The sequence below is a fragment of the Oncorhynchus masou genome, chromosome 33, assembly GCF_036934945.1.
Source record: "Oncorhynchus masou masou isolate Uvic2021 chromosome 33, UVic_Omas_1.1, whole genome shotgun sequence".
NCBI classification, from domain to species: Eukaryota; Metazoa; Chordata; class Actinopteri; order Salmoniformes; family Salmonidae; genus Oncorhynchus; species Oncorhynchus masou.
The window spans coordinates 32635358-32645705 of record NC_088244.1 but is presented as its reverse complement, the minus strand read 5'-3'; the positions used below and the strand labels follow the sequence as shown (position 1 = coordinate 32645705).

General features: G+C 43.8%; 1 pseudogene; it reads left to right on the top strand.

Moving 5' to 3' along the window:
• The first annotated feature begins 312 nt into the window (after positions 1-312).
• LOC135528312 (melanocortin receptor 3-like) lies at positions 313-9112 on the top strand (annotated as a pseudogene).
• Positions 9113-10348: the final 1236 nt, after the last annotated feature.

Genomic DNA, 10348 nt, shown 5'->3' with positions numbered 1-10348 from the left:
GACCCTGAATATTGGCATCTTCAGCTTGGTTACACATCAACCGTCTGCCCAACTCATTTTTAAAAGATCATAAAAAAGGAAAATCCAGTTGTGTAATGCTATGTTGGATGAAATGCAAACAGACGGTTCCTGAGCCAAGAAAAGGTCGTTGTAATGCCTATATGTTCTGACAAGTTTCATAGAGATTAAGGACATACAGTAGGTCTCAGGTTCTATCCACTGTTAGACCTAAATACAAAAAATGTCTTGAAACACCCTTTTTGCTTTGTGTGTGTGTGTGTGTGTGTGTGTGTGTGTGTGTGTGTGTGTGTGTGTGTGCGTGCGTGCGTGCGTGCGTGCGTGCGTGCGTGCGTGCGTGCGTGCGTGCGTGTGTGTGTGTGTGTGTGTGTGTGTGTGTGTGTGTGTGTGTGTGTGTCTATAGCCACATCGCCTTTGGCTTTACATGATTTGGTGCAAAATACTGTAGCTACTTTTGAAACAATGATACTTCTCTTTTGATTTTACATGCACCATCGGTTTTGCCAGTTTAATTTACTGTAAGTTTCTCAATTGGCTGGGATATTTCTACCTTCAAGAAGGCAGTCAAATAGAATGAATGTCATCGATGAAGTATTATCAGGTGAAGGGAAAGTTGTATAATGTGAAACAACTTGTCAAACTATTGAATGGGTGTGTGTGTGTCTATGTGTGCACTTGAGTGAATGTGTGTGTCTGTGTATGTCTGCACAAGCACCCAGGTCCAGGCTGTGTTCATTGGACCGGGGCGGCTGAAAGAGCTCTCAGGGCTCAGGGGAAACCACAGTTCTCTCTAGCTGTGATCTAAAAGGAGGAGCATCCAGCAGCAGGGCTCCAGAAGAGGTTCTTAAGGGGCAGGTGGCTCTCTCATTACCTTGTATTCCTGCATCACGGCATCTCCCTCTGTAAACTGTTGTCTAAATTACCACCAGATGAACAACACTTACAGACATCTGCTGCCGCCGGACCTTCGGCTCAATGAGACTAATAGGGAGTCTCTGGCCAGGGAAGACCAGCATGGAAACTGGACCGGCACCGGCATTCAGCCTGGTCTGGGTGAGCTGGTCCACCTCCAGGCTGAGGTGTTCCTGACACTAGGGATCGTCAGCCTTCTAGAGAACATCTTGGTGATATCGGCGATGGTGAAGAACAAGAACCTCCATTCACCCATGTATGTCGTCTTTTGTAGTCTTGCTGCTGCTGGTGAGTGTCTCCAACTCACTAGAGACGGTGGTAATCGCTGCACTGAACAGTCGGTTGATAGTGGCAGATGACCATTTTATTCAACTCATGGACAACTTCTTTGACTCCACAATCTGTATCTCTCTGGTGGCCTCAATTTGTAACCTTCTAATTATCGCCATTGACTGTTACGTGACCATCTATTTATGCCCTGCGCTACCACAGCATTGTGACAATCCGACGGGCTCTCCTGGCCATCGGGGGAGGGGGGGGGGATCTGGCTGACATGTGTGTCTGTGGGATAGTCTTCATCGTCTACTCAGAGAGCAAGGCAGTCATTGTGTGTCTGATCATCATGTTTTTCACCATGCTGGTGCTCATGGTCACTCTGTACGTTCACATGTTTCTGCTGGCGAGGCTGCACATCAAGCGCATCGCTGCTCTGCCTGTGGAGGGCGTGGTTCCCCAGAGAACCTGCATGAAGGGAGCGGTCACCATCACCATTCTTCTGGGGGTGTTCGTCTGCTGCTGGGCACCTTTCTTCCTCCACCTCATCCTCCTTATCACCTGTCCCAAAAACCCACTCTGTGTCTGCTACATGTCCCACTTCACTACCTACCTGGTGCTCATCATGTGTAACTATGTCATAGACCCCGTCATCTATGCCTTCCTCAGCCTTGAGATGCGCACAAACTTCAAGGAGATCCTGTGTTGTTTCAGTTCAACTTGCAGGATTTTCCACTAAATACTGAGTGTTGTAGTTTTTCCACATTTTAGAAATGGCACAGAATAGGCTTTGAACATGGAAGTTTTATGTGCTGTGTATTTGGACCTGCACGTCTGTGTATTTGGACCTGCAAGTTTGGCTTAGTGGCTTTGTGTTTGTGAAAATGTGAGAAGAAACAGTAAAAAGTGAATGATTTAACTTCAGTGTGATTTATTTAGTTAAATATTGTAGTGACGTTGTGTTTATTAGCGCAGAGATCGACTCTGACACACAAACTTTATTCTGTGGCACAGTTGATGCCAACTTTAATATTCACATGGAAAAGTCCACAGACCCACTCCAAAAGCCATCGTCTCTGGACCTACTCACTGTCACAGTCATACTCTGGACCAAGTTTTGTCCCATGGAATAAATGTTGTGGATCGTAATGTTTTTCCTGTGACGACCCTCCCACTCTGTCTGCCGTATTCTCTCTTTGTTCTTGTTTCCTTAGTAGGATGACGGTGGGCGGCGTTGGGAGGGTCGTCAGCTACATGGGAAACACCTGGGCCAGGTGTGTCCCAGGATAAATAGAACTCTTCCACATTCATGGAAGAGATTCTCTCCATGCAGACACCTTTATAGATTTTGTTGTGTTTCTTGGTGGTTTTTTGGTTGTTTGCTTTAGCATCTTTCAACACCCTGCATTATCCCATGCATGCAAAACACTCACACTACTGATTACTGATTACACACACCATTGTATATTTTACTTAGTTACTTATTTAATAAATATACATTTTGTTAATCCTTATCTCCACGTTGTCTCTCTTTTGTTACAGGCTTTGAGTCGGTTCGTGACATTCCTCATAATCCTGGACTATCGGACCACCATTTTATTACGTTTGCAATTGCAACAAATAATCTGCTCAGACCCCAACCAATGAGCATCAAAAGTCGTGCTATACATTCACAGACAACACAAAGATTCCTTGATGCCCTTCCAGACTCCCTCTGCATACCCAAGGACGTCAGATGACAAAAATCAGTTAACCACCTAACTGAGGAACAAAATTTAACCTTGCCCAATACCCTAGATGCAGTTGCACCCCTAAAAACTAAAAACATTTCTCATAAGAAACCAGCTCCCTGGTATACAGAAAATAACTTGGCTCTGAAGCAAGCTTCCAGAAAATTGGAACGGAAATGGCGCCACACCAAACTGGAAGTCTTCCGACTAGCTTGGAAAGACAGTAAAGTGCAATGTCGAAGAGCCCTCACTGCTGTTCGATCATCCTATTTATCCAACTTAATTGAGGAAAATAAGAACAATCCAAAATTTATTTTTGATACTGTCGTAAAGCTAACTAAAAAGCAGCATTCCCCAAGTGAGGATGGCTTTCACTTCAGCAGTAATAAATTCATGAACTTCTTTGAGGAAAAGATCATGATTATTAGAAAGCAAATTACTCCTCTTTAAATCTGCGTATTCCTTCAAAGCTCAGTTGTCCTGAGTCTGCACAACTCTGCCAGGACCTAGGATCAAGAGACACTCAAGTGTTTTAGTACTATATCTCTTGACACAATGATGAAAATAATCATGGCCTCTAAACCTTCAAGCTGCGTACTGGACCCTATTCCAACTAAACTACTGAAAGAGCTGCTTCCTGTGTTTAGCCCTCCTGTGTTGAACATAATAAACGACTCTCTATCCACTGGATGTGTACCAAACTCACTAAAAGTGGCAGTAATAAAGCCTCTCTTGAAAAAGCCAAACCATGACCCAGAAAATATTTAAAAACTATCGGCCTATATCGAATCTTCCATTCCTCTCAAAACTTTTAGAAAAGACTGTTGCGCAGCAACTCACTGCCTTCCTGAAGACAAACAATGTATACGAAATGCTTCAGTCTGGTTTTAGACCCCATCATAGCACTGCACTTGTGAAGGTGGTAAATGACCTTTTAATGGCATCAGACTGAGGTTCTGCATCTGTCTGCATCTGTCCTCGTGCTCCTAGACCTTAGTGCTGCTTTTGATACCATCGATCACCACATTCTTTTGGAGAGATTGGAAACCAAAATTGGACTACACGGACAAGTTCTGGCCTGGTTTAGATCTTATCTGTCGGAAAGATATCAGTTTGTCTCTGTGAATGGTTTGTCCTCTGACAAATAAACTGTACATTTTGGGGGTTCCTCAAGGTTCAGTTTTAGGACCATTATTGTTTTCACTATATATTTTACCTCTTGGGGATGTCATCCGAAAACATAATGTTAACTTTCACTGCTATGCAGATGACACACAGCTGTATATTTTAATGAAACATGATGAATCCCCAAAATTGCCCTAGCTCGAAGCCTGTGTTTCAGACATAAGGAAGTGGATGGCTGCAAACGTTCTACTTTTAAACTCGGACAAAACATAGATGCTTGTTCTAGGTCCCAAGAAACAAAGAGATCTTCTGTTGAATCTGACAATTAATCTTAAGGGTTGTACAGTCGTCTCAAATAAAACTGTGAAGGACCTTGGCGTTACTCTGGACCCTGATCTCTCTTTTGACGAACATATCAAGACTCTTTCAAGGTCAGCTTTTTTCCATCTACGTAACATTGCAAAAATCAGAAACTTTCTGTCCAAAAATGATGCAAAAAATGTATCCATGCTTTTGTTACTTCCAGGTTAGACTACTGCAATGCTCTACTTTCCGGCTACCCGGATAAAGCACTAAATATACTTCCGTTAGTGCTAAATACAGCTGCTAGAATCCTGACTAGAACCAAAAAAGTTGATCATATTACCCCAGTGCTAGCCTCCCGACACTGGCTTCCTGTTAAGGCAAGGGCTGATGTTAAGGGTTTACTGATATCCTACAAAGCATTACATGGGCTTGCTCCTACCTATCTCTCTGAGTTGGTCCTGCCATACATAACTACACGTACGCCACGGTTACAAGACGCAGGCCTCCTAATTGTCCCTAGAATTTCTAAGCAAACAGCTGGAGGCAGGGCTTTCTCCTATAGAGCTCCATTTTTATGGAATGGGCTGCCTACCCATGTGAGAGATGCAGACTCGGTCTCAACCTAAGTCTTTACTGAAGACTCATCTCTTCAGTGGGTCATATGATTGAGTGTAGTCTGGCACAGGAGTGTGAAGGTGAACGGAAAGGCTCTGGAGCAACGAACCGCCCTTGCTGTCTCTGCCTGGCCAGTTCCCCTATTTCCACTGGGATTCTCTGCCTCTAACCCTATTACAGGGGCTGAGTCACTGGCTTACTGGTGCTCTTTCATGCCATCCCTAGGAAGGGTGCGTCACTTGAGTGGGTTCAGTCACTGATGTGATCTTCCTGTCTGGGTTGGTGCCCCCCCTTGGGGTGTGCCGTGGCGATCTTTGTGGGCTATACTCGGCCTTGTCTCAGGATGGTAAGTTGGTGGTTGAAGATATCCCTCTAGTGGTGTGGGGGCTGTGCTTTGGCAAAGTGGGTGGGGTTTTATCCTTCCTGTTTGGCCCGGTCCGGGGGTAACCCCTCCTGTCTCAGCCTCCAGTATTTATGCTGCAGTAGTTTATGTGTCGGGGGGCTAGGGTCAGTTTGTTATATCTGGAGTACTTCTCCTGTCTTATCCGGTGTCCGGTGTGAATTTAAGTATGCTCTCTCTAATTATGTCTTTCTCTCTTTCTTTCTCTCTCTCGGAGGATCTGAGCCCAAGGACCATGCCTCAGAACTACCTGGCATGAGGACTCCTTGCTGTCCCCAGTCCACCTGACCGTGCTGCTGCTCCAGTTTCAACTGTTTTGCCTGCGGCTATGGAATCCTGACCTGTTCACCGGACGTGCTACCTGTCCCAGACATGCTGTTTTCAACTCTTTAGAGACAGCAGGAGTGGTAGAGATACTCTTAATGATCGGCTATGAAAAGCCAACTGACATTTACTCCTGAGGTGCTGACTTGCTGCACCCTCGACAACTACTGTGATTATTATTATTTGACCATGCTGGTCATTTATGAACATTTGAACATCTTGGCCATGTTCTGTTATAATCTCCACCCGGCACATCCAGAAGAGGACTGGCCACCCCTCATAGCCTGGTTCCTCTCTAGGTTTCTTTCTAGGTTTTGGCCTTTCTAGGGAGTTTTTCCTAGCCACCGTGGTTCTACACCTGCATTGCTTGCTGTTTGGGGTTTTAGGCTGGGTTTCTGTACAGCACTTTGAGATATCAGCTAATGTACGAAGGGCTATATAAATACATTTGATTTGATTTGACTTGAACTGGGCTACGACTCAGAACGTTGGGGTTTGAATACCACCGCGGACAAACTCACTCTCCCTACCTGTTTTTTTATGATATACACTACCGGTCAAAATATTTAGAACACCTACTCATTCAAGAGTTTTTCTCTATTTGTACTATTTTCTACATTGTAGAATAACTATGACAACTATGAAATAACACATATGGAATCATGTAGTAACCAAAAAAGTGTTTTAGATGTTAGGAAAAATATATATAGATGTTAGATTCTTCAATGTAGCCACCCTTTGCCTTGATGACAGCTTTGCACACTCTAGGCATTCTCTCAACCAGCTTCATCTGAAATGCTTTTCCAACAGTCTTGAAGATGTTGTTGTTGGCTGCTTTTCCTTCACTCTGCGGTCTTCATCCCAAACCCTCTCAATTTGGCTGAGGGCAATTGCAAGATGGCGTAGCAGTCAGACATATTTGTCCTTCGTCTTGTCGTGTCCCATGTATATATATTTTTACATATTTTTCTTCGCATATCTTTTTATATTTTTCTAAACCCTTACTTCAAAATACTCTCCTGCAACCCGCCTCACCCAATGTGGTGTGGACCTGCTTTTTCTCTAAATGACATTGACCTCATCCCGACAGTAGAGGATGCCTGGTTATTCTTTAAAAGTCTTGGTTTCTCAAATGATTGCCTCGCCTGGTTCACCAACTACTTCACTGATAGAGCTCAGTGTGTCAAATCGGAGGGCCTGTTGTCCGGACCTCTGGCAGTCTCTATGGGGGTACCACAGGGTTCAATTCTCGGGCCGACTCTCTTCTCTGTATACATCAATGATGTCGCTCTTGCTGCTGGTGATTCTCTGATCCACCTCTACGCAGACAACATCATTCTGTATACTTCTGGCCCTTCTTTGGACACTGTGTTAACTAACCTCCAGACGAGCTTCAATGCCATACAACTCTCCTTCTGTGGCCTCCAACTGCCCTTAAACACAAATAAAACTAAATGCATGCTATTCAACCAATCATTGCCCGCACCTGCCCGCCCATCCAGCATCACTACTCTGGACGCTTCTGACTTAGAATACGTGGATAACTACAAATAGCTAGGTGTTTGGCTAGACTGTAAACTCTCCTTCCAGACTCACATTAAACATCTCCAATCAAAAATTGAATCTAGAATCGGCTTCCTATTTCGCAACAAAGCTTCCTTCACTCATGCTGCCAAACATGCCCTCGTAAAACTGACCATCCTACTGATCCTTGACTTCGGCGATGTCATATCTATAAAATAGCCTCCAACACTCTACTCAGCAAACTGGATGTAGTCTATCACAGTGCCATGCGTTTTGCCACCAAAGCCCCATACACTACTCACCACTGCGACCTATACGCTCTCGTTGGATGGCCCTCGCTTCATACTCGTCGCCAAACACACTGGCTACAGGTTATCTATAAGTCTCTGCTAGGTAAAGCCCCGCCCTATCTCAGCTCGCTGATCACCATAGCAGCACCCACTCGTAGCACGTGCTCCAGCAGGTATATCTCACTGGTCACCCCCAAAGCCAATTCCTCCTTTGGTCACCTTTCCTTCCAGCTCTCTGCTGCCACTGACTGGAACAAACTGCAAAAATCACTGAGCTGGAGATTTCCATCTCCCTCACTAGCTTTAAGAACCAGCTGTCAGAGCAGCTCACAGATCACTGCACCTGTTCATAGCCCATATGTATACAGCCCATCTATCTACCCATCCCCATACTGTATTTATTTATTTTGCTCCCTTTGCACCACAGTATCTCTACTTGCACATCCATCTTTTGCACATCTACCATTCCAGTGTTTAATTGCCATATTGTAATTACTTCACCACCATGGCCTATTTATTGCCTTAACTCCCTTATTTGACCTAATTTGCACTTACTGTATATAGACTTTGTTTTCTTTTTTTCTACTGTATGTTTTGTTCATTCCATGTGTAACTCTGTGTTGTTGTATGTGTCAAACTGCTATGCTTTATCTTGGCCAGGTCACAGTTGCAAATGAGAACTTGTTCTCAACTTGCTTACCTGGTTAAATAAAGGTGAAAAAAAAGGTTGAGTGAATGTGGAGGCCAGGTCATCTGAGTCAGCACTCCATTACTCTCCTTCTTTGTCAAGAAAGGGCGGTTGGAACCAAAAATCAGACATTTGGACTCATCAGACCAAAGGACAGATTTTCACCGGTCTAATGTCCATTGCTCGTGTTTCTTGGCCCAAGCAAGTCTCTTATTCCTATGGGTGTCCTTTAGTAGTGGTTTCTTTGCAGCAATTCGACCATGAAGGCCTGATTCATGCAGTCTCCTCTGAACAGTTGATGTTGAGATGTGTCTGTTTCTTGAACTCTGTGAAGCATTTATTTGGGCTGCAATTTCTGAGGCTGGTAATTCTAATGAACGTATCCTCTGCAGCAGAGGTAACTCTGGGTCTTCCTTTCCTGTGGCGGTCCTCATGAGAGCCAGTTTCATCATAGCGCTTAATGGTTTTTGCGACTGCATTTGAAGAAACTTTTCTAAGTTCTTGACATTCTGGTAGCAGCGGCTGCTGGGGCATCACCCGAGTGGGTGCTACACATTGGTAGTGTAGAGGAGTAGCTAGCCAACTACCTATGGATTCCATAAGGAGAGGCTGAGGACGTCGGGGACAGCGAGGTGTGCTGATGGCTGCAAACCTGTCTCTGACTCTGATATGACTACCGAGCTCCCTGGCTGTGACTGTGACCAAGATGCTCCCTCCTCCCTCCACTGCTCAGTTCCTTCTACCTCCAAAATCGTTTTGATTTTGTTCAATTTGTTGCATCTCGTCTTATTTAAAAAATAAATTGTTTATTGTATGTGTTACTGTAATTCAGCTTTTAGCTGCCATTATACACATGAAATCAAATGAAATAAACCTAGTTAAGCTGCAGCTGGCCCAGGACAGAGTAGCACGTCTTGCTCTTCATTGTTATCAGAGATCTAATATAAATACTGTGCATGCCAGGCTCTCTTGGCTAAGAGTTGAGGAGAGACTGACTGCATCACTTCTTATTTTTATAAGAAACAATGTGTTAAAAATTCCAAATGGTTTGCATAGTCAACTTACACACAGCTCTGACAGACACACTTACCCTACCAGACATGTCACTTGGGGTCTTTTCACAATCCGCAAATCCAGAACAAATTCTAAAAAGCGTACAGTATTATATAGAGCCATTATTGCATGGAACTCCCTTCCATCTCATATTGCTCAAGTGAACAACAAACCTGGTTTTTAAAAACAGATAAAGCAACACCTCACCCACAACGCCACTCCCCTATTTGACCTAGATAGTCCTTGAGCTGTTCTTGTCTATTAATGTTCTGTTTTATGTCATGTTTAATGATTTATGTGGATCCCAGGAAGAGTAGCTGCTGCTTTTGGCCTCCTGCCAGGCTGTATCAAACAGGAGCAATGAATATGATTACAAGTATTTAGGAAGAAAAAAGGAACCATAAAAGCTCAACGTGTGTGCATGGTACGATTTGCCATGTACGCATGAGTAGCACTATGAACCTGTATTCATGTCCACATGATAAACTACAGTACAATATTTCAAATATATTTTTGTATTTGTATTTTTATTTAAGAAAAACAACTTTCACACTTTTTTTTATCCATGTGATATTATCTAAGTTGTTGTGTCACAATTCTGGTTGTGTTTTCAAGAATCACCAACAGGTGGAGTTCTGTACTCGTGTTTTCAAATGGTCTATTTCAATCGACCCTCAATGAGAAGACACATCTCTGTAAATGTCAAATCGATGCATACGGGATCCATAAAACATGTTCCTTTGTTCTGATGCTACCAGGGTAATCTGCTGCAGTACATAGGTCAAGTCATTGGGGAGTCTGCGTTAGCCCCTCTGTGTTCAGTAGATTCTGTCAAGCCAATGCACCCAGAAGGCCAGCATCCCAACCAGCTGGATTTCAATACATGCTGGAGAACAGTAAGGGAAGAATGACACAGCTCTTTCACTTTCCATAGTTAGGAAAGCAAGAACAGGAACTGAAACCACATTGCACGGGCAGGAGGAGGATTATCAGTGATGAAACACAGAATGATTTTCAACTTGTATTACTTGCTGTTTTAACAGACACGATTTACGTTTAAAAAAAAGGAAAACATATCACAGACAGACCT